Source organism: Chroicocephalus ridibundus, chromosome 2 (assembly GCF_963924245.1).
Source record: "Chroicocephalus ridibundus chromosome 2, bChrRid1.1, whole genome shotgun sequence".
Lineage (NCBI taxonomy): Eukaryota > Metazoa > Chordata > Aves > Charadriiformes > Laridae > Chroicocephalus > Chroicocephalus ridibundus.
Window position 1 is genome coordinate 57,175,151 of NC_086285.1, and position 27,486 is coordinate 57,202,636.

Sequence of the window (27,486 nt, forward strand, 5' to 3'; positions counted from 1 at the left end):
CAGCCTGATTCCAAACTCATCAGGGCTAATGATGTCTATTGCCCTCATTGTCTCTGTCAAGAACTATATAAAGCAACACCTGGAAAAGTGCTGAGTCCACAATATCCACAGGCCTGTTTTACAGGATGATCTCCACTGTTATGCCAGGTACGAGGTTTTTCACACACACTGAACGATTGACATTTCATTTGTTTATGAGTTATATTTCATGTCAGACATAAGGATTTATGCAGTTTTGTCCTGTCTGTTACCATTTGTGGACAAAATCTGCGCTTCAGTTCATGAGCACCATTTACAAACATTGTGTAGTGCTGGCTGTAAAAGAAGCGTATGGGCCGTTGCGTCAAAGGTCCTCTTCCTTCCTGAAGCTTTAGCAGACCTATCAGAGATTTATGTTTCTTTCCCAAGAGTACCGACTGTTCTTCCACAGTTACCCTGGACTCGTGGAAGATCTTCTCATTCAGCCAAAAGCTGGATCTTCAGGTAGTTGCGGTGAAAGCTGTAGGCTAGACAATTAAAGGATAGCGCAGTTGAAATGGTGCCAAATCCATCCTAAGTATGGGCTTTCTGCAAAAAAACACCACAGAAATACTTAGGCTGCCATTGCACATTACACTTTTCCTAATAACACTTGCTATTTCACCAATCCAGTTTTCAGGGATTTAGTTCTCTTTTGTAGACACAGCCACACTGTATTTCTTTAGCCAATAACTAGGGCCATGTGAAATGCTCTATGTCAAATCCCAAACCACCAAACACCGGCCAGGTTTCAGTTTTCGTTATGAACTCAAAATTCAGACCAGGATGGTCTGTTGAGGAAATGCTTTGTTAAGGTTCACAAACCTTGCAAACAAACTTTGGCCCTATTTTGATTAACCCCGCTTCTAAGGGGAGGAGGTATGTTTGAAAACCAGGTTGAAGATGGCACCTCCTGATGCATTTCCCAGGTCTTTGGCTTAGCCAACCAGACAAACCAAGCCTCCACTTAGCCACCGCTTCAGAGCAAAATTTGTAGTGCGGTCTGGCACTCTTTACCTCTCAGGTGGTTAACCTATGTTGGAGCACAGCACTGAAAGAGCCATTTCAAATGGTTTTGAAACATGCCTCATTCTCAGGACAGGCATGGAACTAGCTAATCAGAGCTGCATGGATATAGTGTTCAGGCTTCTTGGTCTCCATCCAAGGGTACTCAGAGCTTGAGGTTTTAAGTTACTGCTCAGTTAGTTGCATATTGAGAACAGAATGACAATTTTAACTTCTAAATAAGCTGATTAGAAACAAAAACTCCCCTCAACCCCAGTTTTAACGCTCTGAAACAACTCTCACCATTACAGCATTTGGGGGTGTGGGGGGCGGCGTTTGCATGACGGAGATACTTTTGCTTTTGTTTTTTGTCTCTCCTGGTGTTATATTCCTGAGACATTATTTTATCACCAGATGAAAGCCTTGGCAGTGAAATATTGCCGTGTGGCTTACATTAGTGATAGTAATAGTCTGCTCCGGAATTACCCACCCAACATGCCTTTGAATTTGCTTGATTGAATTGACCTGTCGAGGTCTCAGACATGGCTAATCTTTGTTCTCTGGCAGACTGTCTTCATTAGGACATGGCAGGATGCTGCAGAAGCAGCATTCTGATGAGATAGTGTCATTTCACAGTATGCAGAGCCTGTGGTCAGTGGGTTTGTTACCTGGCAGCACAGTGCATATTTAAATGAGGGCTGGGCTTTTTGTCTGGCTTTTTTTTTTTTTCCCTATGCATGCTAGCTCCAAAGCTGGGCTTCCTCATACCAACTCTTACAACACAGGAAGCCAAAATAGGCAGACTGTACGTGAAGGGAAACTCGAAGTCTGGGAAAGGCACTAAATCTAGTATTGGTTGTGGCACTGTTGAAGCTAATTCTGGCTGGCAAGTATAAATGGGACTGAGTAATGCTGCAATCTGTCACCTCTCACCCCAGTTAGTGTGACAGCACTTGCAAGGCATCCCATGTAAAAATAAAATGTATCTTAAAATGTGTTAGAAACTGGTATGAGGTGAGTTATTTGATTTGAAACACAGAGTTATCAAAGAAAGCAGCCCTCTCTCAGTTCGGCTGTATCCATGGAGCAGTAGTTGCTTCTAGAAGTGCTGTGGGTTTGTAAACTGTCCATGCAAAATATTTCCCTCTCTTTCTCTCCCAATACCTTAGTTTATCTATATATTTAGAAGATGTCCAACTTTCCATTCTTGATGTTCTGTTCAAGTTTATTTCACAATAATGAGTCACGTAAGAGAAGTAAAACATTTTTTTCCTGTGTGGCTGAGAGTCTGAGCTCTTTCCATCTTAGTGAAAGGGGGGAGAAAGAATGGGAAGAGTACTTAAGAGGCAAGTAGAGGATATGATGCACATATATCTAACACCAACCATCAGAATATTATCTGCAGATTGGGACATATATTGAGCATAAAAAAAAAACATCTTAAATTGATTAAAAGAAATCTTATGATCCTGCGTGTATAAATTCATCTGTCACAATCACTGCTACGAGATGTTCTTGAGATTAAGAAGAAAATCTCAAACTATCTGGGAAAAGGGACAGTGCGTCAGGTGGGGAAATGATAAGGAGAGAGCAGGAACCACCAGGAGAAAGAAGGGAAGTGAGAGTGGATGAGAGGATGGAAGAACCTCATGCTGTCTGGGAAATGAAAACAGGATTAGAATATAGCTGGGCAGGGGAGGAAAGAGAGGGAGAGAGAGGTGTGCTAAAGACGAGTCTCAAACTGGGGGGAAATTAGAACTCTCTGGATGGAGATTTGAGGGCAAACAGAAGGCAGGTACAAAGACTGTATATATCCTGTATGTTGGAACATCGTAAAGGGAGATACTGCAACAGGGAAGAGTGGATGGTCAGGGGAAGTTGTCATAGAACAGCAAGACTGAGTAGATGAGGAGCTACAATGTAAAATGGGAATTGATGCTGTCTAGACGATAAGACTGGGACTGGGAGAAGAAAAGGGACTGTGCGTAAGCATCCGGAGGACTCAGATTTGTTAGGCAAGTAGAGAGATGTGCTGGGAGCAGCGAGTGGAAAGGTTTCATGAGAAAGATGAAATTTAGATCCTGAGGCAGCAGCAGGGAAGAGATTAATGAAGGCAAAGCTGTGTCAGGGAAGGTGAGACAGGAGGGGTAATGCTGACATGGGATAGACAAATAGCCGAGGAACATGCAGTAGTACATGTGATATTTAGGTCCCCTCACAGTTCCTCTGCTGTCAGCAAAAGTCTGTTTAAATGCTACCAGAGTGCGTGTCATCCCACTTCAGTGTTGCCAATAAAGAGGTCAACAACCTATTGCTATAAGCTACTCCATTAAATTAAATTACTTAGATCTGTGTGGAAAATTCATATGGTTGACAGTGCAGTGCTGCAGTGCTTACAAGTAGTTTACAAGTACATTATGGAACTTCTGTTTTTTCACTTTGCTTTCAAGAAACATAAAAAAAAACCAACACAAAATGCACAGAAAAATACACATTGAGAGTACTATTAAAGTTTCACTTAAGCACCTGGAAGTTTGCAAATTTCCAAAGCACTCAGAACTTTGTAATCATGATTACATTTCCCTGCCCTATTCCACAAATCTGCTCTGTGATACCATCTTAAATTGAAAGCATGCTGTTTTTTGGGGTTTTGTTTGGTATTTTTTTTCCACAGGCCATTTACTCACTGACCTGCTTTGAGAGTGAATCAGGAATGAGTACTGGGGCAAGGTATTGCCTTTAATACTCTTGCTTCGGTTGTTACAAAAACCTGTGAGATGTATAGTAATGGAACATGGCAGCTGTAGGAAGAAAAAGAACAAGTCATACATCTACAATAGTTGAATACTGGCTCACAGAGTTGGATTCTCTCCCTTTGCCTTTACCATTCAGTCCCTGTGCCTTGCCAGGCATCACACTTTTCCGCAGGTGGTCACTAATTGTGTGTTCCTCATTTCTGGGGTCCTGACAGGAGACTCTAGGGTCTGTTTTGCAGAAGCGCTGAGCATTCACAGCTGCAACTGAAGTTAGTGGTACTTGTGTTTTAAACATATAAAGGACTATGTAATGTTATATACTCTGAAATATCCATATGACAAATTTTAAGGGAACTGGTTAGTGAAGTCAACTGGCATGAAAAATACAGGGATTTGAATGTGGAGGAAGTTTGGAATTTCTCAAGTCAAAGGTACAAAACTATCTGTAATTTGGATCCCAACAAGGTGGGTGGAAAAGACTTAGGAAGAGGGCCCCAGCCCTAACTGGATGAATAACCATCTCAAAGGGGATATTAAGAGTAAGCAGGGAGCTTACAAGGGATGGAAAAAAGGATCAACCAGCAAAGAAAGCTATGTCTTGGATGTCAGGAAATATACAGGCAAAGTGAGAACTGCCAGGAATCAGACTGAGTTGAACCTTGAAAAGAAAATTAAAGCAAGCAGCAAGAAGTTCTTTGGTTATAGAAATAAAAAGAGAACAAGAGAAGAAAAGAGATGAAATTGGAATGCTATATGAACTAAAGATATGGCAGGGATTTGATTCTCAAAATATAACCCAAAAAAGCGAGCAAATACTTTTTCAATTTTTCAGTTTTCAAATAAGGGTGGTGATGGGCAGGATGACAAACAGGAATAAGGATATGGAGAAACCAAAATGAGGTGAAGCAAAATTCAAAATGCTTACTATGATCATGTGAGAAGAGTAGATAATCTCCACTTCTGAATGTTGAAAGAACTGTCACATGAAATTGCAGGTCACAGGGAAACTAATTTAATAAATCTATAAAAGGGCTGGTGCCAGGTAACTAACAAGAGTAAATGACACGTTACTATGAAATTATATTTAATATTTCTAGTAAATTGAAAGCACAAGTGTGGTGCTGCTGAAAGGGAGGAAATCTGATTTGGGGAACTTGCCTTCTAGGCTCATCTCCCTAATATGCAGCATTTTAGATTATATTTTAAAGATAAGGACAATTAGAAATGGTGGGGGAAAAAACTATATTGCAGCTGAGGTGTATTGAATTTTGTCATGCCAGGATAATCTGATATCTACGTTTGATATGCAATGGCTTTTGTCTGTGTGTAGTTCACTGAAAATTTCTTGTAGATTATATATGGACAATGTAAGTCATTAAGAGCCAACAGACAGGGTTTAACACTGAAGCTTCAAGGTGAGTAAAAGGGTATGCAAGAATGGCTGGTACTCACAGGTGAAGGACAGCTGGCAAGAGAACACAAGTAGACATTTGGAAAGATGGTTTTGGTCCTTACCTACTTGAATATTTTCAGTAACAATGCTGGCTCAGAATTAACTGTATGCTAATAAAATCTGCTCTTTACTTCAAGACGGGAAGCACTGTCAAAAAAAAGGAGAGATCCAAATATCATATGCAAAGAATCGTATGACACTGAGGACTGGACTGTTTGTGAGGTCATTCATATAAAGAGCTAAAGCCAGAAATTTCTGCTCTAGGCTGAGAACTCATCAATTTTCCTATCCATGAGGAGGAAAAAGGCCTAGGGTTTTGAGTTACATTGTGACAACAAATCTTTTTGTCATTTGAAGGAGCCCAGGAAGCAGCAAATGAAACTCTTAAACTATGTCAAGGATAACTTCAGTAAAGATAGGAAAGTATTAACACTATTTTACAAGGCGTAGGTGAGATCCCAGAATGGTATACCACGTACAGTTCTGGCCCTGTGTGGTGAAGAATGATGAATTTAAACTAGAACCTATGTCTGTCTTACGGGAGAAAATAAAAACAGCTTTGCCTGCTTTGTCTGTTACAAAAAGAGGCTGAGGCAGGAAATTTTTAATCTCTATAAATACAAGTGAAGAGGTGGAGCTGGTCTGAAGGTATGGGGGCAGTGAGAAGAATAGTCAATCCTGGATTTCAAGAAGAGTTCTCTAAGCTAAAGGAAATTAAGGGCAAAAGAATGCACAGATATGAATTACACATGTATGTATTAGCCTAGGAACTGGGATAAGCTTTGTGAGTGTCAGAAGGCTAGTGAAAAGCTTCTGGTAGAAGAGAGATGAGCAAAAACGATGTACCACAGCTGCAGCTAGCATTCCTCCAGTGCATACTGACTTTCCTGCTGATTTCTCTCCCTCTGACCAGCAGCAGCCTGGATTCCTCCCTCCAAGCTCCACGCAGGTTGCTACATGTTCCGTTTTAAAATGTTTGTTGTTGCCATGTCCTTTGTGCCAGTACTTGCTGATTTTCTGAGGCCAGACATTACAAGCACATAAGTCACAGAAGAGACAAGGAATCTTGTCTTGCCAGCCCATTACAGCCTCATAAGTCTCACAGATGTTCAAATATATTGGTTTTGAAATGAAACTCCCACTATGTGGTTGAATTATTGCTGCTAGTGAAGGACCTGCCTCCACCCTATCTGGCTTCCCTTTATTGTTTGGTGGTGCTTTCATGGTTGTTTGCGCGACTGGCGTATCTTATTTCCAGTGATGGCTAAAGCTCAGTGTTCCAAAATTCTGGGCTTGGTTCCATTTATCGTGACACATGGACTTTCTGCACTTATTCCGTAGTAATATTCATGCTTTTCTTTACCTTGGTCTTGCATTTGCCCACAACAATGGGCTGGGTCAAGCTTGAAGGTCCATCCCTAACCCTGTATCTCATTTCTGAGGATGGTCAGGGCCAGATGACTGAAGAAGGCTGTGGACAGAAGGCAAATGTAGCAAGACTTCCTCAAAACACTCTTCAGGCTCCAGGAATTTGTGGCTCAGGTAATTCCTGAGCCAGAGATGGGGCCTTTGTTTTTAATAGCTCTGATGGATTTTTCTTCTGTGAATTCGTTCATGAATTTTTAAATGCAAGTTAACTTGTGGTATCCCACAATATCCTGTGGCAAGAGGTTAGCTGGATTTACTGTGAGTTAAGAAAGGGAAAAACTACTTTTTTATGTTATTGAAAAATGCTTCCTGCTTTTCATTTGATGCCCTGTGGCTTGTATACCAGAAGAAACAGTGTGTAGTTGTTTGTTTCCTATTTACCATGCTTATGCCACTTCTGATTTTACAGACATCTATCATATTGTCCCTTAGGCTGAAGGGTCTTAGTCGTTTTAATCATTCCTTAGATGGAAGCCAGTCTATAACTTTTGTCAGCCTTGGTATCCTGCTCTGCACCTTTACCAGATTCACTAATTGTTTGGGTGTAGTGGACAGTGGTTTCCTTCTGTGGTAGTTTGTATTGGGATTTCATATGCAGCCAGTACTGACAGGTGAACTGATAGCACCCTTGAATTCTCAAGAGCTCAGTCAGATGGTGTTTTGATATTGAGCCTTTAATGTAGCTCTGTCCAGTGCTCAAAGCAGTGCTTTGAGCTGCCAGCTTTGCAGAGTTCTTCAAGGTGCTTAACATTGTCCCTGTTCCTCCCTTACTTCTCTCTGAAACTCCCTTTACCTTGTCATACTTTCCCTGTATGCATGTGTCCTCTCTGGCCTTCTGCAGACTCCTTCCCCCCAACCTTGAGTGCCCCCATCCCAAGTGTAACAAACATAGCTCTAAAAAATGAATCTCTTCCTAACAACAAGCCTTACAACTCCAAATGCTAGCAGATCAGAGCCTGTCTAGTCTACTGCTCTCCCTGATTCCCAACCTTTGCTTGCCAGCTTCTGGTCCATCATCATTTCCTACCTGTTTCTCTGTATTTCTACTCCCAAAGCCCGAGGGTGTCTCCTCCTTGCTGTCTCCTGCCCTTGTACCCCCTACCTATGCTGACTTCCCTGGTGTAGCAATCATAACTGTTCCCCAAAGCAGCGTTGCTCAAGCTGATGATCTTGAACACCTCCTAAAAGAGGAAATGTAGCTCTTTCCGTGTTGCCAACACAAGAGCCACAGCTCATCTCCTCAGCCTTTCTCAGTTCACCATTGCGCAGCGAAGGGAAGGCATGGGAAGGAGTAGGCAGCCATCTGGTAGGTGCATGCACAAAGAGGTCTTCAGCCTAGGCACAGCCTTTGGTCCTGTTAGCTTCCTATTCCTGTGCCACTGCTGTCTCAAAGTGAATACCCTCATTTTCAAGTGCCTGACAGAGAAGGGGAGAAAGCTTCCAGGAATGAAAAAAAAGCAAAAGAAAGCAGGAAAAGGAGAGAGAAAGTTGAGTTGCCTCTTCCCCCTCCTTGTTCTTGCAATTGTCTTGAGGCCCCACAAGTGAGCTACCCCCATCTGAGAACTGCTGCCTTCTCTGCCTCACAGGCTGAGGCACTTCGAGATCCTCTTACTCTTTTCCAAGTCCGTTTGGGACCACCCCTGTATATTAATTGTCTAAGGCAGAGCTAGGAGGAAGCAGAACCCAGAAAACCAACAGGCAGTGCATGTAAATCAGTTTATTCCCCCTTTCATCCTCTGGTCTAGGCATTGTTTTTATCTCTTTCTCAGGTCTGACCAGTATCTCTCAGAGATCAAAAGATGTCTGGCTTCATCTTGTCTGCATTCACATACATTACGCTCCTAGTACTTGCTTGAGAATTGGTTGTGATTGTTGTCGTGTGATTAACTGGATAACCTGTTCTTGTTACCTTTGGCTACTGCAACAGGACCGTGGTGGACTACATGCTTGGTGCCTCTGAACCCCTCTAGTTAGTTCTTATCAGAAAAGATGGTTTAGTTCTTATCAGAAAACTTGGCTAGGTAGATTTGTGACAATAATATTGAGACTGATGATAAATGCCAAATGTGATGGCAAATGGTCAGGTGACTGGCAATAAGCCCAGTACCACAAGCCACTGCTGACAAGAACACAGCACTTTTGCCCAAAGCAATTCTGGTAGTAACCCCCCACCTTACTGGGGAGTGGAAGTCTTTTCAGCATTCTGCTGTGTAGCACCCTTCCACCTTGCTTTGAAGGCTTTCTCTTGATTAGTAGACCACTGGTTTATTTTGTGCTGTTTTTTGGCTATAATGGTTACTGTCATTTTTAGAACTACTCTTAGTGACTTTATCATGGCTAAGTTTTGAGCTGCACATGGAAAGTCATTTCTGGCTTCAGCTTGTCTTGTAAGTGTCTTCTTGAAATGTGGTTTTATATGCTGGAGGATGTTGAAGAAATTAATTATTCTTGATCCTGTCTCATACTGAGAAAATAATTCTGATTAGTTGCATGATTTGCGCTGACCTGCTGTTAGTGGGTTGGCCTGTCAGTGACACCAAACTTTGCACTCTAATATGTTTATATGTATGTGTTCGTTGCTTCCTGAAAATTTGCACTGAATAAGAACTAGTGAACTGATAAATTAATCCAGCCTTATGTTACTTGCTTAACAATGTTGTATTTCCAACAGACTAGAAGTAAGTCTCTGAAGTTTGTTAATCTAAGATATTCATGGAAACCTTTTTTGGTGGTGGGTTAATTAAACGTAAAAGGCACTTTTAACTTATCGTTTGCTTGCTACCAATCCAAATCTTTGCTGAGGCCAAAACTGGCATCTGTGCGAACCGTTTGCTACATTATTCCCATGGCCTAGTCATCCCTAACTGCCCCAAACCACAAATCATTTGCTCATTCCTGTTCAAGCCATCAGTCTAGCCCTCTGGGCTTTGCAGAATCCAGCAATAAATCTATCTCTGATGACCCAGATCTTCTGAACCTTAACCTTAAAATTAAGGTTAATAGTCCAGAGACCCCTAACAGTAAGAGAATTAATCACAAGCCATTTGTCTCTGATAGCCTAGCTTCTAGTCCTACAGGTCACGCAGTACCCAACAATACCACCATCTCTTTAGTTCTTGCTGTCCCAAAAATAATCTGAACCCTAACCCTAACTTTTAACCTAACCTGAAAACCAATATCTGATCCTGAATTAACCATGAATCTTTAGTCTGTGGTGCAATGAAGAGATATCGTTGGTTAGCCTTTGTGTTGATGACATCAGAAACTGAAAAATTATGGCTTATGGTTACCAGCTGTAAATTTCCGCGCTAGCCCATGGACTCATGACAGCAAGTCTGAATGAGTAGATATACTTTCTGCTACTATTATGGTTAGAAATGCAACTGAAACTAGCTGGCAGAAATGCTTAGTTTTGTGGCTGTAATAAATTGGCAGGTTACAATTAGGAGTAGGTCTGGGTATAGAAAATGAGGAACCGATGAATTAGCTTTACAACTGCATCATTTCCTCTTCAATGAGGCAAAGAAAAGGTCTGGAGCCAGAATCTTCTAGTCCTGGAAATAAAGAGACCTAGAGGCAGTATGGGCAGATGCTGCCATATTCTCAAGGTCTGAAAAATCTAATCTTAAATATCTAACGCTGACCTGATCCTTATTCCAGTACCTATGTAGAAACAATCCTACAGACAACTACAGTTTGTTTTCAAAACCCTAGACCTAATCTACCCTACGTCCAAGAGGCCAAGAATACTCAACTCCATACTCTTCCTGAGCTGTCCATCACCCTTTGCCTGGAGGACTTACAGAATGAAGAAAAAAAATTGTCCCATAGTGCCTCCTGCTTGAAATCTTTCCCTATTCCAAATGCTAATAATTGTCTTAATGCTAGTATAGAGGCCAAGAACAGGTAAAGACCCTTCTGGTACCTTCTCTAGTGCTTGATCTTTGAACACGGCAAATCTTCAGTCCTGTAATGGGACCTGCTATGTAATAACAACCTAAAATACTCAGTCCATGCTACTCTGAATGCTAAACCTAACCTAGCAGTTTCCCTATGCTGGTAAGGAGAAAGGATGCCTTCTGATTTGGGTTTGAATATGAGTTGTTCTGAGTGTTAGAATTTAGTTTAGGTTTACAAGTAGCTTCAGACAGTGAGAAATTCTGTGGCTGACTACAGAGAAATTCTACTTGCCCAAATCTTGCAAGCCCCAAGGGATTGTTAAGGTTGCAGAGAAATGGCTTATAATTCATTTAAGCCTATTGTAAGTCACAGTTCTTTCTTCAGGTTTGGGCAGTGCTTCAGACTGAGGAATCCTAGCTTTAGCTTTATTACTGAAACTCAGTTTCCAGTGAGGGAAGACGATGCGCGCAGGTAGCAGAGACAAAAGTTTTACAATGAGAGTGATTCCTGACGTGGGTTTCAGCCCTCTCCTTCAGGGTAGGATTTAGGTAGTGAAAACTGTGAAGCTAGATTTGTTCCTGAATCTTACAGCCACCGAGAGGGTAAAATGTGGGATGAAGTTAGTAGGGGAAAAGAAGTTATGACTAATTTCTTATCCCTCATCAGGCGCGACTAGTTTAAAATAGACTAGGACTAAACAACCTGCAACTCATGAGAACCATAAAATTACTCATCAACTATCTGACCTGCAGGGTACTTACCTCATGTTGGTCATGTTGGCAAGGTCCCAGAATAAGAAAAGTCCCTGGAGTTCTAGACTTCCTCTCCCCCAGCTTATCTCTGCCCTGAAAGACAGGTTCTTGAAGTGCTGAAATTACTCATCAGTTATTTTTTCCTGCTAGCTGTGTCCTTCATCTTACCCGTTATGACTTGCAAGGTACAAGCATAAAACTATTCAGAGAATTCTCCCCCCTCAGCTTCAGCCCTGAGAGGGAGGTTTGCCTCCTTACAGAAACAAAACTTAAATCATTTCTATCAAATGAACACATGAATCTGGTACAACTTGTAAGATTCAAGAGTAAGATTCATGTTGTTACTTTTTCTTTTCTGAAGGAACTTCTATCAGTACACCTAACCATATTCCTAACCATGATCTGAAACAGAAATTACAAACCATTAGAGGAAAAAGGAAGTTAATTGTGAACTAATTCTTCCTGCTAACTGCATCTCTCCGTCTTTACAACAGCAAGACTTGCAAGACTCAGAAATAAACCTCATTTTCTATTTCTTCCCATCCTAAAAATCCTAAGCATCTGAAACAGATGCTTACAACTCGAGAAGTTATTTGAAATTCCGAGGTTTAATACTAAAACTAGCTCTACTGGTTTTCTTTTCCTAAAACCTGATCCTAACTATAGTATTCATTCTGAGCTGAGTCAGAGGCTAGACAGAAAAAATCAATCATACACTCTTTCTCCACACTAACAACTACTTTCTTCATCCTTCTCTACCAGCACCTGCATGATTTAGGCTTGTGTTTCATTCTACATTTCCTCGTACTAAATTGCAACCCTTGAGCTGACCCGAACATTAAGCCTGAAGGTAGTAAAAGTAATCCAAGACAGTTTGCAATACAAACATATTACATTTTACATTGCAAACCCACATTTTAAGTTGTAGCGCTCACCTGCTCATTTGAAATTCCAAAATTCAGGAAGGAAAGCAGCTCCTTGCTTCCTAATCCCAACCTTTACCAGAAAGACGTTGGCTGTGCTGCTGCTCTGTGCCACAGTGCCCCCAGGCAGCCCCATGATTGCTCTGGCAAGGCAGCAGGTGAGCGGATGGGGGAAGGGGATGAGGATTACTAAAGCAACCCATATGCACATGGCTAGCTAAGTAGAAATACCCGTCAGCGTTGATCTTTATAGGGAGACACATGTAACTGGTTGCTGCAGCTGCTCCCTGAGCATACAGTAGGTAGTAAAGATGTCCTTCCTAACTAGTTCCTAGTTTCGTCTAATGAAATTGTCATGGGAGACCCTTTTTTCAGGCAATGGCAAATTAAGTCCTCCTCCAAGGCATGTAGCCTTATTCTGTCTATTGTCCTTTGTCATAAGACACCCAAACACGTCTATATTTCCCCTGTGCCTTGGTAGCAGGAAGTGTGGAAACCCAGCGGGCACTCCCAGGAGCTCTGGCCTTGAGCTCCAGGCCTGTGAAGTACATAGGGTCAGAGGTTGTCATGGCCAAGGGCCTTCCTTGGTCTCTGTACCTCAGGTCTTGGGGTGGTGTGAGGGGTGCCCAGAGGCTGTCCACACTGGGGTGTCCACTGCCTCTTCCTCCCAGCTGCCCATGGCTTGCTGCTGGGAGCCCGGGCAGAGAAAGCATGCCAAAATCTGTGCTGAGAAGGGGGTAATTTCCTGCAGTGTCCTAGCTACCAAAGTGTGCCCTACAGTTGCTTGCCAGCAAGCCGAAATCACCTGTTTCTAGCAGTTTCCTACTGTAGAAGAGTGTTTTCCAGTGTCCAGGAACAATTTTCTTTATTGGTGTTTATTAAGCTTTAAAGATAAAAATTAGTGTGTAGTAGTTTCTTACTGCATTGGTGGCAGAGGTTCCTCCTCATTCCAGTCCCCTTCCTCACCCTGAAGGCCTCACCGGATGCATCAGAAATCCTATCTCTTCTGTTTCTCGTTTCTGAATTCCAAAACAAACCTAGGCCTGTTCCCAAGAGCAATGATGAACTACATCTGATTCTGTCCATGCAGACAGACTTTACAGGCAAAAGAGACACCTTTTTCAGACCCCCCCTTCAAAACCTAGACATAACCACAGCTTAGCAGCTCCCAAACACCACAGACCTTCTGGCACTGGTGGGCCTCATAGAATGTCATCCTCTTATTCCAAAGCAAACCCAACCTAACTTTTCCTTTATTTTTGGAAATCTGAAGAGCTCTAACCTAATTTGACGTTGAGTATTGGGTTATGGATAAAAATGTAGTAAATCCAGGCAGTACAAGGGCCATAAAAATAAGTTAGGCATTTCTATTCTAGAAAGGAGAATTTACGGGAAGAGTATGATAAGGGTTTATAAAATCTTTAGCAGAATGGAAAAGATCAATAGGGGGATCATTTCTTCACTGTCTCCTTTAATACACACCTAGGGTAATAAAATGAAATAAGAAAGATGCATGTTTCAAAATGCTGAAGAAGTTGGTTCTTTTCAGAACATGTAACTAAGGCACAGAATCCTTGGCTGGATTACTGTGGATATTGTTTACATGTGCTCAAGGTGAGGTGAGACTAGACAAGATCATGAACATGAAATTCAAGGCTGAATGTTGGGGATGTATTATCAGGCTTACTCTGTTTTATACTCTAGGCATCTCCCTATGATCATTCTCAGAGCCAGGTGGACTGTTGGTTTGACCTTCTATAGTCAATCCATGTTCCTAAATCCAAGCCCTACGTGGCTTTATCAAGTGTGGCCAGTGATCTGAAACAGCTACAGATCCAGCCTTAGCCACATGGAAAAGCTGCTTTCACCTGCCATATGAAGTCCATTTCCTAGCCAACCTGAGCTCACAGCCCAGGAGCAAATCACACTGGCCAGCTCCTGATCTCCCAAATCCTGGCCCTGACCTTGAAATATCCCATGAACCTAGGATGCTAATTATAATCCACTTTTCTTTGAAAGTGCATGCAGTGAAGGATTGAACATACCTTCCCAGACACTGTCATTTCAAAGTTTAATCTAGTACTGTAGGTGTAGCCAGAACTAAAGGTGCCTCAGAAGTAATATTCATCTTTCACCCTTCCTTACCCCGTTCCTGCAAGTCTTGAAGGTTGTAGCAGTAATGATGCTTTTTTCATCTCTACTTCTCACATTTCTAATACCAACACTCGCCCAAAGCTATACCGTAGCTTTTTGACCCCTTATCTCCCAAGACATAAGCCTTTTGTTAGTGCTGGCAGTGCAGTCTTTCACCTAGCTCTGTGAGTGTTGCAGGATCTGGCAGTGAACTTGACCTCTTCTTTTTCAAACCCTAAAGCTGTTACCAACCTTAATACTAATTTTCCCAATCTTTCCATAAATCCTGACACCTCCAGTCCTCTTACAATCTCTCCATCTGCCAAAGGCTGCTCTTCCTTCTCAACTGGCCGAATGCTGGGACAGATTCCTTACACCCTTTGCACTTGCATTCAGTGGCTGAGAATGTTAATTTCTGCCTTTCATGTTCTTCCCACAGTATGTACACCGAGCCGTGATTTTCAGCCTGGCTGTGTCCTGAGTCATTGGCTTCTTTATCTTGCGTCTATGTACTTGTTCTGCGCACTAATGGCTGTCACTGTTTTGATTTTTCCCTTGGACAGCTCCGGTGCTGTTGACATTTGTATGCGTTTCCCCAGGGCTGGAGATATTTCTCTTGACATTTTCTCCTCCAAACTGAAATCACATGTCTCGCGAACGATGCTGTTTCTGATTAGAGAATCTTTTTTGTCTCCGGAGTTACATGTGGATACCAGAGTTCTCCATTGTGTAACTCACATATCTACGTTACCCTTTTCTTCTTGATTCTAGGTAAAAACAAAATACTTTCCCCGCCTCCATCCCATCCCCAATACCTATCCGCAGTATCTTTCTGCCTAAAATAATGTACAATTATCTATTATTCCTGTATTTCCTAGCCAAAGCACAGGGTATGAGATAGGGACAAATCTTTGCCTTATTAATCCTTATGGTCAGTTCTGTATTTTGGATCCATTTTTCCTTTGTGCTGTTTCAATGATTATGCAATTCTGTTTGTCTAGAAATCCAGCTTTCCTGTGGAGCGAGTCATATTGCTTCTCTCCATAAATGTTGCCTTGTTCTCTTCTTAAACACGCACCCTTCTTCAGTGTGAGCGTCACTCCCTCATCACTTCTATCCTAGGTAATAAAATGGCAGGATTTCATTATCCTTCAATTAAAGAGGCACTTTATTAGGAGAAGCCTGTTCACAGATGCTGCAAGTCAACTCCAGCTAGCACTATGACTACATAATGCAAACAGACTGGTGCCTCCTCCAGACTTTCTTCTCTAGCTCACACTCCATGCACGTTGCTACATCTCTAAAGAGAGACTGAAGCAATCTACACAATTATTGGTATGGTTTGCACCCTTTTCAGGTGGTGTTAAGGCCTCAAATAGGAGAATTTTGCTTACGAATTCCTTCTTTGTCGTCCGGTTTACAAGGCTGTGTTTCCATGGTTAACCCAGCTCAGCAGAAGTCATTTTGAAGAAGAAGTCATTAGTTTATTCAGTGACAAGATACCTTTCAGCTGAGTTCTCTGATTCAGCTTGGGGCAGGGGGGAAGGGCAGGGGGACAAGAAAACAAAACAGGGTGGAGGTGGTGGAGGGTTTATTTCTAGACTCTAGTCCTGACTTGGATTTTGTTTCTGCTGACATCAGATCATTGTTTCAAACACTGCTACACCCAATCTGGACGGGTTCAAGAAGAATTCAGACTGGCAGGGTCCAACATATACTCTCTGATAAATGCATCGATTGCATCTTTCAGTTCCTTTGAAAGCAGCAATACTGTAGTGATATATTTGGCCTGGTGTTTCTCTCAGAGGGTTATGCTCAATTCACTGGTCCTTGAGCTGCATTGTTTTACAGAGAGAGGTTTGTTTCATGCAATCTGTGCAGAGTTCATGCAATGTGCCCTCCGATCGCTCCTTCCTCCAATCAGTTCCAGTAATTTGGCATTACTAAGAAGAGGTGGACATATTTTGTTTCATTTCAAACCCACTCACACACTTTTGAAATGAGGAACAGAACTCCAAAAGGATTAGATTTGTTTTCCTTTTAAAGGGGGGCAAAATGCCAATTTGGGCTGCTGTGAAGAGAAGGAAGTCCTGAATTAACAATGTATGAGTTCCTAGCAGCGGCCAGACACTCTTCCCTCTGTCTCAGTTATGAAGAGGGGAGAAATCCCATGTTATCAGTAGATTCCACTTCTTAGAACTGCACCCGACAACTTCTGAAAAGCTCTCCCATTCATCCCATTCTCCCAGAAAGCAGTTCTGTTGTGGACAGAAATTGTTGTCCTCACATCTATTCGTTTCTGGATGGGAGGAGTAATGGCAGCTTGTGCACTCTATAGCAAGGCAGTTGCTACATTTGTCTGCTTTGAGAGGTCTGTTTTCAGGAGTCGGTGTCACTAACTCCTACTCATTTCCTTTTTGGGTTGATGGAATCTGGAGCAGAGCAAGGGCAGTGCAAGTGGAAGAAGCTGAGTAAAAGAATTATGCCCAAGCCCTGTCTGCTAATGCTGTTGCTGCTGCCACTGCTGCCCAGGATTATAAACTGCATGCAGGGTACATGGGGGATGTTTACAGCTGAAAGGAGTATGGATGCCAAAATACTCAGCTGCAGCTCTGGGCAAAATGTTTCTGACCGTGCCAGTAGTACGAAACTTTCTTGTTAGGCTCTTCAGGAAAGCAGTGTCCTTCAAAAGCAGCAGCTTAGTTGTGTCAGAGCAAAGCCAGTCTGAATTTATTTATGGTGGCATACACCTTGAGTTTTGCTGTCTTAGGGCACCTTGCCTTTGTCCCTTTGCTGCTGCTGGATTTTGGAATGGGTGGCGAAGTCTTGTATGTAGCAGAGCAAGCCTGGTTTTCTTTCATGCCCATCTCTCTGAACAGATGAAGAATAAAGCATTCACTTGCAGAACCATGGTGCTTTTTTTCCACAGCTGGTGAGGAGAAGAGATTTTGGAAGGAGGAAGGCCTGTCTAGCTCCCCATGTGTCGATTTACGTGACGTATTTTTTGCAGCTGTCCAAATTACCTCTTAAAAATCTGCATATTTGCAATAACTGTGCACACCATTTGCCGTTCCACGTCAGCTTAAGGTCACTGCCTCTTGCCACTGTGCAATGAGGCTGGGGCGATAGCAGCGGGGTTTGCAGCTGCGGCTTCAGATTAGCAAAGGTGAAGCTAGGTAACGGTGGGTGAGGGCAAAGCAGCTGGCACGATGGAGCTGTCTGCCGAGACAGCTGGCTATCTCTGGAGAGCAGTAGCTCCCTGCTCCCAGCTGCTGCTGCTGCCAGCACAACTTCTGTGCTCCTGCTCTTATTTTTTTTTTTTTCTCTCTGCTTGGGGCTCAGAAAGCTGAGCAGCAGCCCAGAGACTGCTTTGGTGATGGGCTTACACATAGCATCATAGTTTCTTGCAGATGTGTGGTACAATCAGCAGTGCAAACCTCTCGCTTAGAGCAGTCACGACTCAGGACAGCTTCTTTCAGAAGACGTGGCACCTAGCTTTTGTTTTAGTTTCTTTATCTTTTCTTTCTTCTTCCTAAAAGAATGCAAAGATTCTTAGGTAATAAGCCAGTTGCAGCAGGCGAGACCTTGAGAAAGAAACGCCACCTATCATTATGGGTGCAATAAAAACTGAGGCTTGAAAACCTTTACCTTTGCCGGCCATTCTCCCTGCTCAGCTGAGGGAAAAGCACTCCCTCTGAGCTGCTTGGGTGTGTGAGAGGCAGTGTGTCAGCCTCAGCGTCCTGCAAGGTGACCAAGATTTAGAGGTTGGAGAGGGACACCGATATTTTCATTCTCCTTCTTGTGGGACCTACCTCACCATTGCCGTTATTCCAACAGACACGGTGAAGCAGGAACAGAAGAAGGAGAGTTATGAGTTTTCCAACTCTCTCCAACTTTTTTTTTTTCCTAAGCCTGGGATTTTATAAAACTCTAACTCCAAAACATATTAAAAGCCTGAGCTGCTTACAAAACCGCCAGCTCCACAGGGTTTGCTTATCCCTAGTAATTATCACTTAATATTTGGCCCAGCACAGATATCTTTCAGTCTTATAAGGATAAATGTATTTGTTTCACTGCTATCTGAGCTCTTTTTCACCATCAGACTGAAACCTATAGTTTATTATTCCTGGACAGAGGCCTACACACACGATGTGTTACTTCTGTAGTTCCCTCAGTCAGTGGGAAATGTTTTAGTATTATTATCATTAAATATTTTGCCAGACGCTGGGGTCTTCCAGCTTTCACATAGATAGGGAGGGAAGGGATGTGTGGCTAAAGTGCAGGCTTAAGAGATGGGAGACAGGAGGTTCTTGTCTTTATCTGTGCCAAACTGCTTAGAGAGAAAATTCCTCTGGTAATAAGAAAGGTTATAAGGCCCTTAACTAGCTACTATCTCCTCGTACTCAGGCTTCTCAACCCATCAAACTAAATGAAGCATTTCATGACCACAGGTGCATTTAGCAGTAAGGCTCAGGCTTAAGTAACCTATGCAATACTTATTTGCATCATTGTTTCTTGGTATGCATAGAACAGTACAGGTTTAGTTTGTATTTTTGAAGGAGAAATTAAAGGATCCTCCTTGCAAAGTTCATAATTTCAGTAGGTTTAGTACTTTCTCAACCATTTTTTTTTCTTTGTTTACATGTATTTAATCTAAAGGGTTAATCTGCAACTGTAGATAATGGAGTTTAAATGCATAAGAGACCAATACCAACTTGTTTAATAACACTGCAAAAATACAAACTAACAAATAAATTTTAAGCTTACATCTTTCAAGGTTTTAGGGCTATAGTTCAGAGTGGAAATGATAAGCACTAGGTGCTTTAATACCTATGAAGCCTTTAATTTATGCAACATTTACAAATTTAATTATATTAATATTACGTATCACAGCGTGTTAGTCTAAGAGAGTGGTGTCAGGGCTGGGTGAGGCACAATATCAAGTATATTTGCAGTAGGAAATACACTAATTTCAGACTTCTGAATCCTCTTGTGCCATAACGCTGCTCTCCTAATTTGTCATTCCTAGACAAAGATCCTGGAGCTTGTAATACTCTTTATGAAAGTTGCCTTAACCACTGCCTGAAAACGTGTGCCAGTCATCTCATTTGGGCTGATGTGTCTGTAGTTTCACCAAATATTCCTCACTGTTCTAAAAGGGAGGCTTACAGGCAGCACCAGTGGTGTCATATGGGCAAAAGAGGAAGAGGAAACATTAGCAAAGAGCTGACTCCACAGAGAATCAAGGATCCCTAACTCCCATAGCAGCGCTCTCACCGTGAAAGGAGGAGGGTTGAACCCGTGCGCCTCACTCAGAGGTTCACTTCTCGGACTTTCTGTTGGACTTACTTTCAGTCCCCTGACCTCAGCCAGAGTAGCTCAACTTTGAAAATCAGGCCCCTTTAGGTACGATTGGAGCATATTGATTTCAGAGCTGAACTTGAGGAAATTCCAGTCTACTATATTACCCGTCCACCTGCACTTTGGGAGATGTAACTGGACCAGGAAAAAACTAGGGCTCGTCTCGTAGTTTGGCAGAAAGACGGGATGCAGGTGGATGTGGAAGAGCCGTATTGCCAAATGCAATAGGACGCTGATCCCTTCCACCCACCCCAGGAGCCGCCTGCTTTTCCCCCAGCAGCAGAGGCCATAAGGACCAGAAACTCACGCAGTGGCAAGCAAGTTAATAGTTCTCCTAATGGCCTACATGCGCTACATGCATCAAATGAAATGAGTATGAAAATGGTTCATTACCTGCCTGAGATCCAAGGTCAGGTTTTTCAAAGGAATTTAGGTACATAAAGTTGCAGGTGGACAGCTAGTAATGTTTACAAAAGCACTCATGTGCCAGATTCCCATGGATTTCAGTATGGGTTAGACACATGGAGATGGAGTGTCTTTAGGCATCCAAGTCCTTTGAGAGGTGAAGTATTTTGCATTTACTGCAGTGTCCTGCAGGGTGCATAAGGATTATTACTATAGAGCAGCTTGTGCGCTGTGAATCCAACATACTGGCTTACCCTGCAGTGACTTGTTCGTCTTCCCATACCCAGTGGAACAAAATCTGTTACGTACATCCCACGTATCTACCATCCAGGGAACAATGCCTGTTTGTGTTCTGGAAGCCTTCTCTTGAGTTTACTTTTCTTATTAAGAAGAGAAAAAGATGGGGGGTAGGGGGAGAGAGAGAGAGAGGCATCAGTGTCCAGCACACAGCACATTACCAGCTACACTGCCAATTAACATGCCAGGATTCCCTCGCTCACACATGTTATGTTGTTTTGATGTAACTAAACGACAGTTGCATTCAGCTGCTTCTTTCTATGGAAAAAACATCTTCAAAAGAGCAGATGAGCGTGACCCCATTTCTCATTTTGTTTCCCATTACTTTAATTGTATATATATTGAATGTATCATCTATCGTGGAAAATTGCTTTCGTCTCTGTAACATCTGCAGGACACTACTACGGCAAAGACTAGTGCATCTGCTGATGCAGCTTTTGCTCTCCCCATTTGTTATTCCGTTTCTTATTCACAAATTTCAAACCTGTGTTCGTGAAGCTAGCCTGCTAAACCCACTGATATCACTGGGAAGCGCAGGTGCTCAGCGACATAGCAGATCAGGCCATTTTTGTTTAGGTGTCTAAATATGCCTTTACTAGCTTAGACATTTGGACTCAATGTTTTTGCTCTGGGAGCATTAATCTTGCATCTCAAGTGTACACTAAATTCCAGTTTGCTTCCTCCGTCTCAGTCTGTTAAAAATTTGGTTCCATGTTTTTATTAATACCATTCAGCAGAGGTTTTTTCCTTTGCTTCAACCACACTGTCAACCCAGTGCTTGCTCATTGGTGATCCCAAAATGATCTACAAGTAATGGTCTGTGTATGCATACAACGTTCATTGTTAGAAGATGAATGTAACCCTGATGCTGAGGCCAATACTTCCAATTTCTTTGCGTGCCATCCTCTAATCCTTGTAAACCAGAAGAGACTCTGGTTTGACAGCAGGACTGGAAGGTTTGTGCGATTGATACTGAAGCTAATTTATTCTGTGAGTGGCTCTGTTTAATCCCGTGACTGTCTGTGTGCAGCGCATGCATATCATCCCCGAGTGCCTTGGTACACATGTTAACAATGGGAAAAGTACTTGGTGGAAGAATGTAACTTTCTAACTCAGCTGCTGCAGTTGGCAGAGGCTGTTCCTCCCTTAGTCCACAGTTTCTTACTTGACCTCGTGACTGCCTGTGGAAATGCCCCAAATTATTTTCTTGCGTTTTCACCTGCAGGACTTTAAATTAGAGACAGGAAAAGCATTTCAGCGGTATTGAAATAGATGTTTTTCTAATTTTGTGCTGTACTTTTTTAACTGAACTTTTCAAAGCATTCGTTTAAAGATGAAAATACACTAGTTGGGAAAAAGGAGGAGGTAGGAAACCGAAGAGTTCCACAGAGTTCTTTTTAATCCTGTTTTTAGGGAAGTAAAGACAGTTTGCTTCCCTTCAAATGAGCTGTCAGTTTACTCTCTAAAGCGAGTGGAAGTCTTTCTGAGAGCCATAGGGATCCTGAGATATCCGCCAGGGACAAAGGCATTGATGACAAGGTTCAGTACCTGGTCTCTACTTCTTGCTTTTTTTCCTTCCACTTGGTAGCATCACCCCACCCCAAGGGGTCCTTGCACCTTGTGAAGCCAGAGCCAAGTTTAATATATGGGACTGGGCCCGCAAGCCATTTTTACCCATTCCTCCAAGTATAAGCAGTTTTTCTCAGACCTCATTAGTAACAGAACATGCCCAGTGACAAGGCCCGGCAAGGTAATGCTTTAGAAACATCCCAAATTTATGTGTGTGTGTGTTTGTGTGTATATATGTCCTGGGCAAAGCAGGGGGAGAATTTTGGGGTTTTGCATCTCCTATTCTGCTGCTGCAGAAAGGACCCCAGCTGCCTGTAAGTGCTTTTCGACCGACCAGTTTGTCAGTTCAATTGCTGAAGGCCAGTTTTTTCTGGTAGTAAAAATTTTATATGTATATTATATAAACCCCACATTATATGTAGTTATAAAATTAAACATGATCTACTCTGGTTTGCTTAAATCACAGAAATCCCTGGGCAAAACAGAATCCAGGTTAGTGATAGTGAGAACATTTCCAGAAGCACTGAGCCCTGTCTTGCAGCTCCCATCTGAAAGACGTGCTTGTATCCAGCTCCTGAGGTACCATTTCTAACCGTGTGTGTCTGTAAATCCTTACAGCATTTTGAATCTCTCCTATATTGTACCTTTGATCAGATCAATTGCGTTCCTTGCAAAAATGAGTGGTTTTAAATTTTGTGATATCTTGAGCAAGGAATAATTATCAGGGAATCTATTAAGGAATGAATAAGTTTTTGAGAAGGAGCGAACCTGGATGATAAGTAAAGCTCATAGGTGATTTTTTTTTTAAACTGATGAGGTAGTTTAGTTCAAATGTCTAAACGCTCACATGTAACATATTCAGAAGACTCAGTCCTTTTCCAAGAGTCATGCAAGTTCCTGAGTTCCTAGGAATTAGGCTTGCTAGGTATTTCAAGAACAACAAAAAAATGAAGAAAAAATTGATGCTTGTAAGTCACTTTTGGTGCTTTGCAAATGTTACATTCCAGTCAGCTCTTATTTTAAGCACAAAAGCTTATACTTTTACCTGAAAACTGGCATTCTGGGGTTTTTTTTCAGGTGGGATTAATAGGTTTGCTGGTCTCTTCCTTGCTTGATAGAACTGGCTTCCTTTTATTTTTTTGAATGACAAACAGAATAGCCTTACAGTGCTCAGTAACCTACTTCGTGATAAAACAAACTAGCACACAAGTATTGTAAATTCACCACAAGCCACAGATAAGAGGGGAGAAGCTTACATTAGTGCAAATGTAAACGTGGATTTAGTGTTTGCATGTACTTAAGCCATTTACACATTTACACCTCATTCCTGTGTGCGAACTAGGAGAATGATAAAATGTGCCGAAAGCTTTGGAAATTGAATTGGAAGAGTCCTTGTAGATTTATTAAAAAAAAAACCCCAAAACCTCTCTAAGTTTTTCCGTCCTGGTCTCTAATATGTCTGCTTGGTCAATCCTCTGTTGAAGTCAGTGTGAGTTTGCCACTGATTTCAATGGAAATAGGTTTTGGTTCTTCTGCTGTAAATCCCCTGTTAAGAGAATCCTACTGACCAGTAATGACTCATTCAGAAACGGAACTTGTGACCTATTCGAAAAAGCCCTTTTCCGTATTTAGCACTGCTTAAAATGTATTATTTTAAAAAGTCATATAACGAATTAGCTCAGGAAATACAACCGAAAAGTTCCCTTTTTTTCCTCAAACCCAGCCTCTTCCTCTCTCTACTCAGCTCCTCCCCCCTCAAAAAAAAGTGAAGTATACAATAATGCCAGTAATTATGTGTTATGTGATTTTTATTGCCTTGCAATTTATTACAAATGTTTTTTGTGGGTGGTACGAAGTATTTGAACAGGTTTTCAAACTAGTCAGAAATTTATTAAATATTGGTGATTGTTATTACAGGTTGTGTTTTATGATCTACAGTTGATTTATACATACAAAAACCAAAAGGCAATGCAGTGTAACTCTTTCAGCATTCTTCTTGTGGTAATGCTCCACAATGCACAGTGAGCCTCTCCAAGCTGAAGGGCCTCTACATAAGCTGAAGAACAAAAGTGACCATTACTGAAGTAGAAACAAAAGCAAAAGTATTCTGCATGCCCTGCTGCTTCCACTAATTTCGGTAGGGTTTGTAGATAGATGGCATTTCCGCAGAGTTTTTTGCAAACTTTAGGAAACTCGAACTTTAGATGTTGGATTGAGAATGTTTTGCTAAACTACATGTTGAAGATCACTTGAAATGCACATGTAAAAATATCTCCCAAAGGAGGAGTCAAATAATTGCTGTTATGATGTATTTCTGATTAAAAATCTATACGATAGATTCAGGGAAAGGCAGAGGGGGCATCATGTATAACAGCTAGAACATAAGGTTACCCAGATTATTTCATAACATGCACTTTTTAAACTGTGCAGTAATGAGTAATAGTCAAAAAAGGACACATGGATGTATTTGCCCTGCAGATGTCCTGCAGATCCCAGGCTATCATCTAGCTGATTTTCTCAGAAGTGCTGGTAGACCCTCTATATCCTATCCCATTTCAAATACAGATTGTATCAACCACACCATGTAAGGATTCCCCATACATGTTCTCTCCTCATTTGTTTTATTTTCCCTATTGGTCACCCATCAGAAACAATTCCCATCCTGACTCGTTTGAGAACAGATAATAATGAACAGCAACTGACCACAGAAAATCTTAAATTTGAACAGGATGTTTTCAGATAAATAAGAAACATGCTTCTGCCTGGAAAAAAAAAAGAAGAAAAAAAGAAAAAAAAAAAGGAAATTCAAATGCAACGGCTGTTTATGTACATAAAGGTTTTCCTGACCCTTCTTTCCCCCCAGCTGGTAGAAAACAGTAGATTGCTGATAAAGTTAGAAATGGGTATTTGTTCCACCCTACTTTATGATGGAAAATCTTGAGGGAAAAGGGCATGGCTGTTGCATGCACTGAGGTGCCACCACCTTTTCTCCCCAAGCCTGGCAGCTTATAGACAACTAACTTGCTGGCCCAAAGACTGGGCACTTATTTGTCTTCATCTGCCAGAGGTAGTGGTGGTTGGGAAATGAGTCACATCTCCCTCTGCTTCTGTTGTTGAAGCAGAGGGATTACCAAACTAATGAGCTGCAAGACTGTCTAGGTGTCTCAAATCGTAAGGTCCCAAAGGAAAAAAAAAAAAAAAAAAAAAAAAAAAAAGGATGGCATGGGATTTGGGCCATCTCTGTGTACTTGCATTGCAGCCAGCAGCAAAAGGTTTCTGCTTCATTTCAGCCTTCAAAAGCCATGGGATTTTTTTTCTCATATCCTCAAAAGCAGTGCAAAAAGATTGGTATTCCTAAGCATAGAAGAAAGTGGTCCAAGTGACCCTCTGGATTAACAAGAGAGGGAAAAAATCCCAAGACATATATTCAAATCCATGGTGGGCTGCTGAAGAATAGCCTAAATTTTGATCTGAGTTTCTTTCTGGCCTTGAAAGCAAATACTGTCTAAATGAAGCAAGGATCCACATGGACATTTTCTCTGCAGCCCATTCCCTCCGCCGTGCTGTGCCTGTCAGCATAATCCCCAACGTTGCCTAAATCAAAACATGACACTGCACATACAGCCCTCCCCTAGGTAGCAGATGAGAGAAATGTCCTATAGCTTAAGCCACCTTTGGAATTCTAAAAGCATTATACTGATGGGAAAAGAAGTATCATGCTGAATGACAGTAGAGGCTTTTATTTATTCGTTGGTTGTTGGAGATTTTGGTTTAAAAATTCTGTAAACACTAAATCTTTGGTGGAAGTTTTAAGTCCCTGCTGAACCCATTGAAACACGTGGCTGTAGCAAAGAGGCACATCATTTCTTCTTTAGGCATTTAACTCCCATTTACATCAATGGAAATTAGATAATTCACACATCTGGTCCTTCGTCTAACATTTCCAACTGTGTCCTTGGGGTGCTGAATTTCAGACACTAAAACGGGCCTATTTTTAATTCTAAGCAAGTAACCTTCAGAAGTCTAGCTGCTGTTACAGTGAATAAAATTTGGCACTCCAAAGTGGAGGCAACTAAAATCTCTAATTATTTTTAATCTATTTTGTGTCATCATTTGCTTTTCTGTAAACACAGGCAAAACTATATACAGCTTCTCCAGCTATATTTGTATCTTCCACCTTTAATTTCAGATTTAGGGTACATGGATAAACATTCTTTTTCTTAACTTTGAGGAAGTTTTGATTTCCTCCACTATTCCTTGATCCATCCTAAATGTCCCTCTTCATATTTGCTATTTTCATTTTTCAAATTTATTACTAAAAATACAGACATGCACATGTACCCATACACATACATGTACACCCATAATTATTGTTTAGATGGTTACACATATGGGCCGTGTATTTTGCTTAATATGGTAAAACTACACAAGTTAAAATAGTTTTATTATGTAGTATTTGTAATGTCCGTTTCAGCATCATTCTCATTATGTAATATATGCATTTCAGAAGTACGTTTAAATTCAACACAGCTTAAGAAGCAGACAATTCCTTTTGTCTAAAGAACATATTCTTCTGTGGGTAGGTGAGACACTTGCTTTTTATTTCTCATCACAAATCATTCTTTCAAGTGTCTTGATAGTTTCATTGGTTTTTGTCTAGAACACTTCCAGGCAGTTAACTGGTTTCAGAAATAAATACAATAATTCAGATGTCAAAACCAGCATGAAGATCCACACTAAGTGCCCTGAGTGCAATCCAGAAAACATCATTTATCGCTAGGCACACCCTTCTATCGTTTATAGCCCGTGACTGAAACTTTGAATCCTGTGACATCGAAGTCAGAGCTTCCTTTGAGCTCTGTAATGCTGAGGCTTCACCTCGCCAATCTTTAATCAATGCGTTGTGGGCACGTTGCTCTACAGCTTGGAAGAGGGATCCTTATCTACAGTGACTTCCTGCTCTGTGACATTACACCCCATGGCAGTGCCCCAGCCGGGAACCTTCACCTAGAGCGCTAAGGGCATGTTTGGGTCAGATAGCATGACATTATTCTGTATCTTCCTGGACACATATCTAGACATCATATAGGCAGCTTGCTGGGTTGGCTCTGCCTCAGAAACATGCTCGGTGGCCTTTCTAGGCACTAATTGTAGGAAGCCACCAGGATGCTAAATTAGGACTAAGTACGCTGATCATCTTCTAGGTACTGGCCTTTCCCAAACACTTTTTTTTTTTTTTACACAGAAAAGTGGAAAGAAAAGGGCCAAGCATTCCCGGTGGGGACACTGGGAAGGACAGCAGCTGAACATGGGTGAGTCCTGCGTGAGAGTGTGTGGAAAACAAGGATAGGCTCATCCCCTCATCCCAGCCCTTGCATTCACAGAAGGGGTGACTAAGCCAGGACTTTGCCCTTTTTCAGAAGTCTATGATTTTCAATTTCTTTTAAGAGTACCGCCTCTGTGGTTCAGACATTCTTCTGCTTAAA

General features: G+C 41.8%; 1 long non-coding RNA gene across 1 annotated transcript; it reads left to right on the plus strand.

Annotated features, from left to right (window-relative positions):
* On the plus strand, positions 1–27,486 carry LOC134511522 (uncharacterized). The gene is made up of 3 exons (XR_010069898.1): positions 1–147; positions 22,467–22,579; positions 27,246–27,486. It is a non-coding gene; the product is annotated as an uncharacterized LOC134511522 (long non-coding RNA).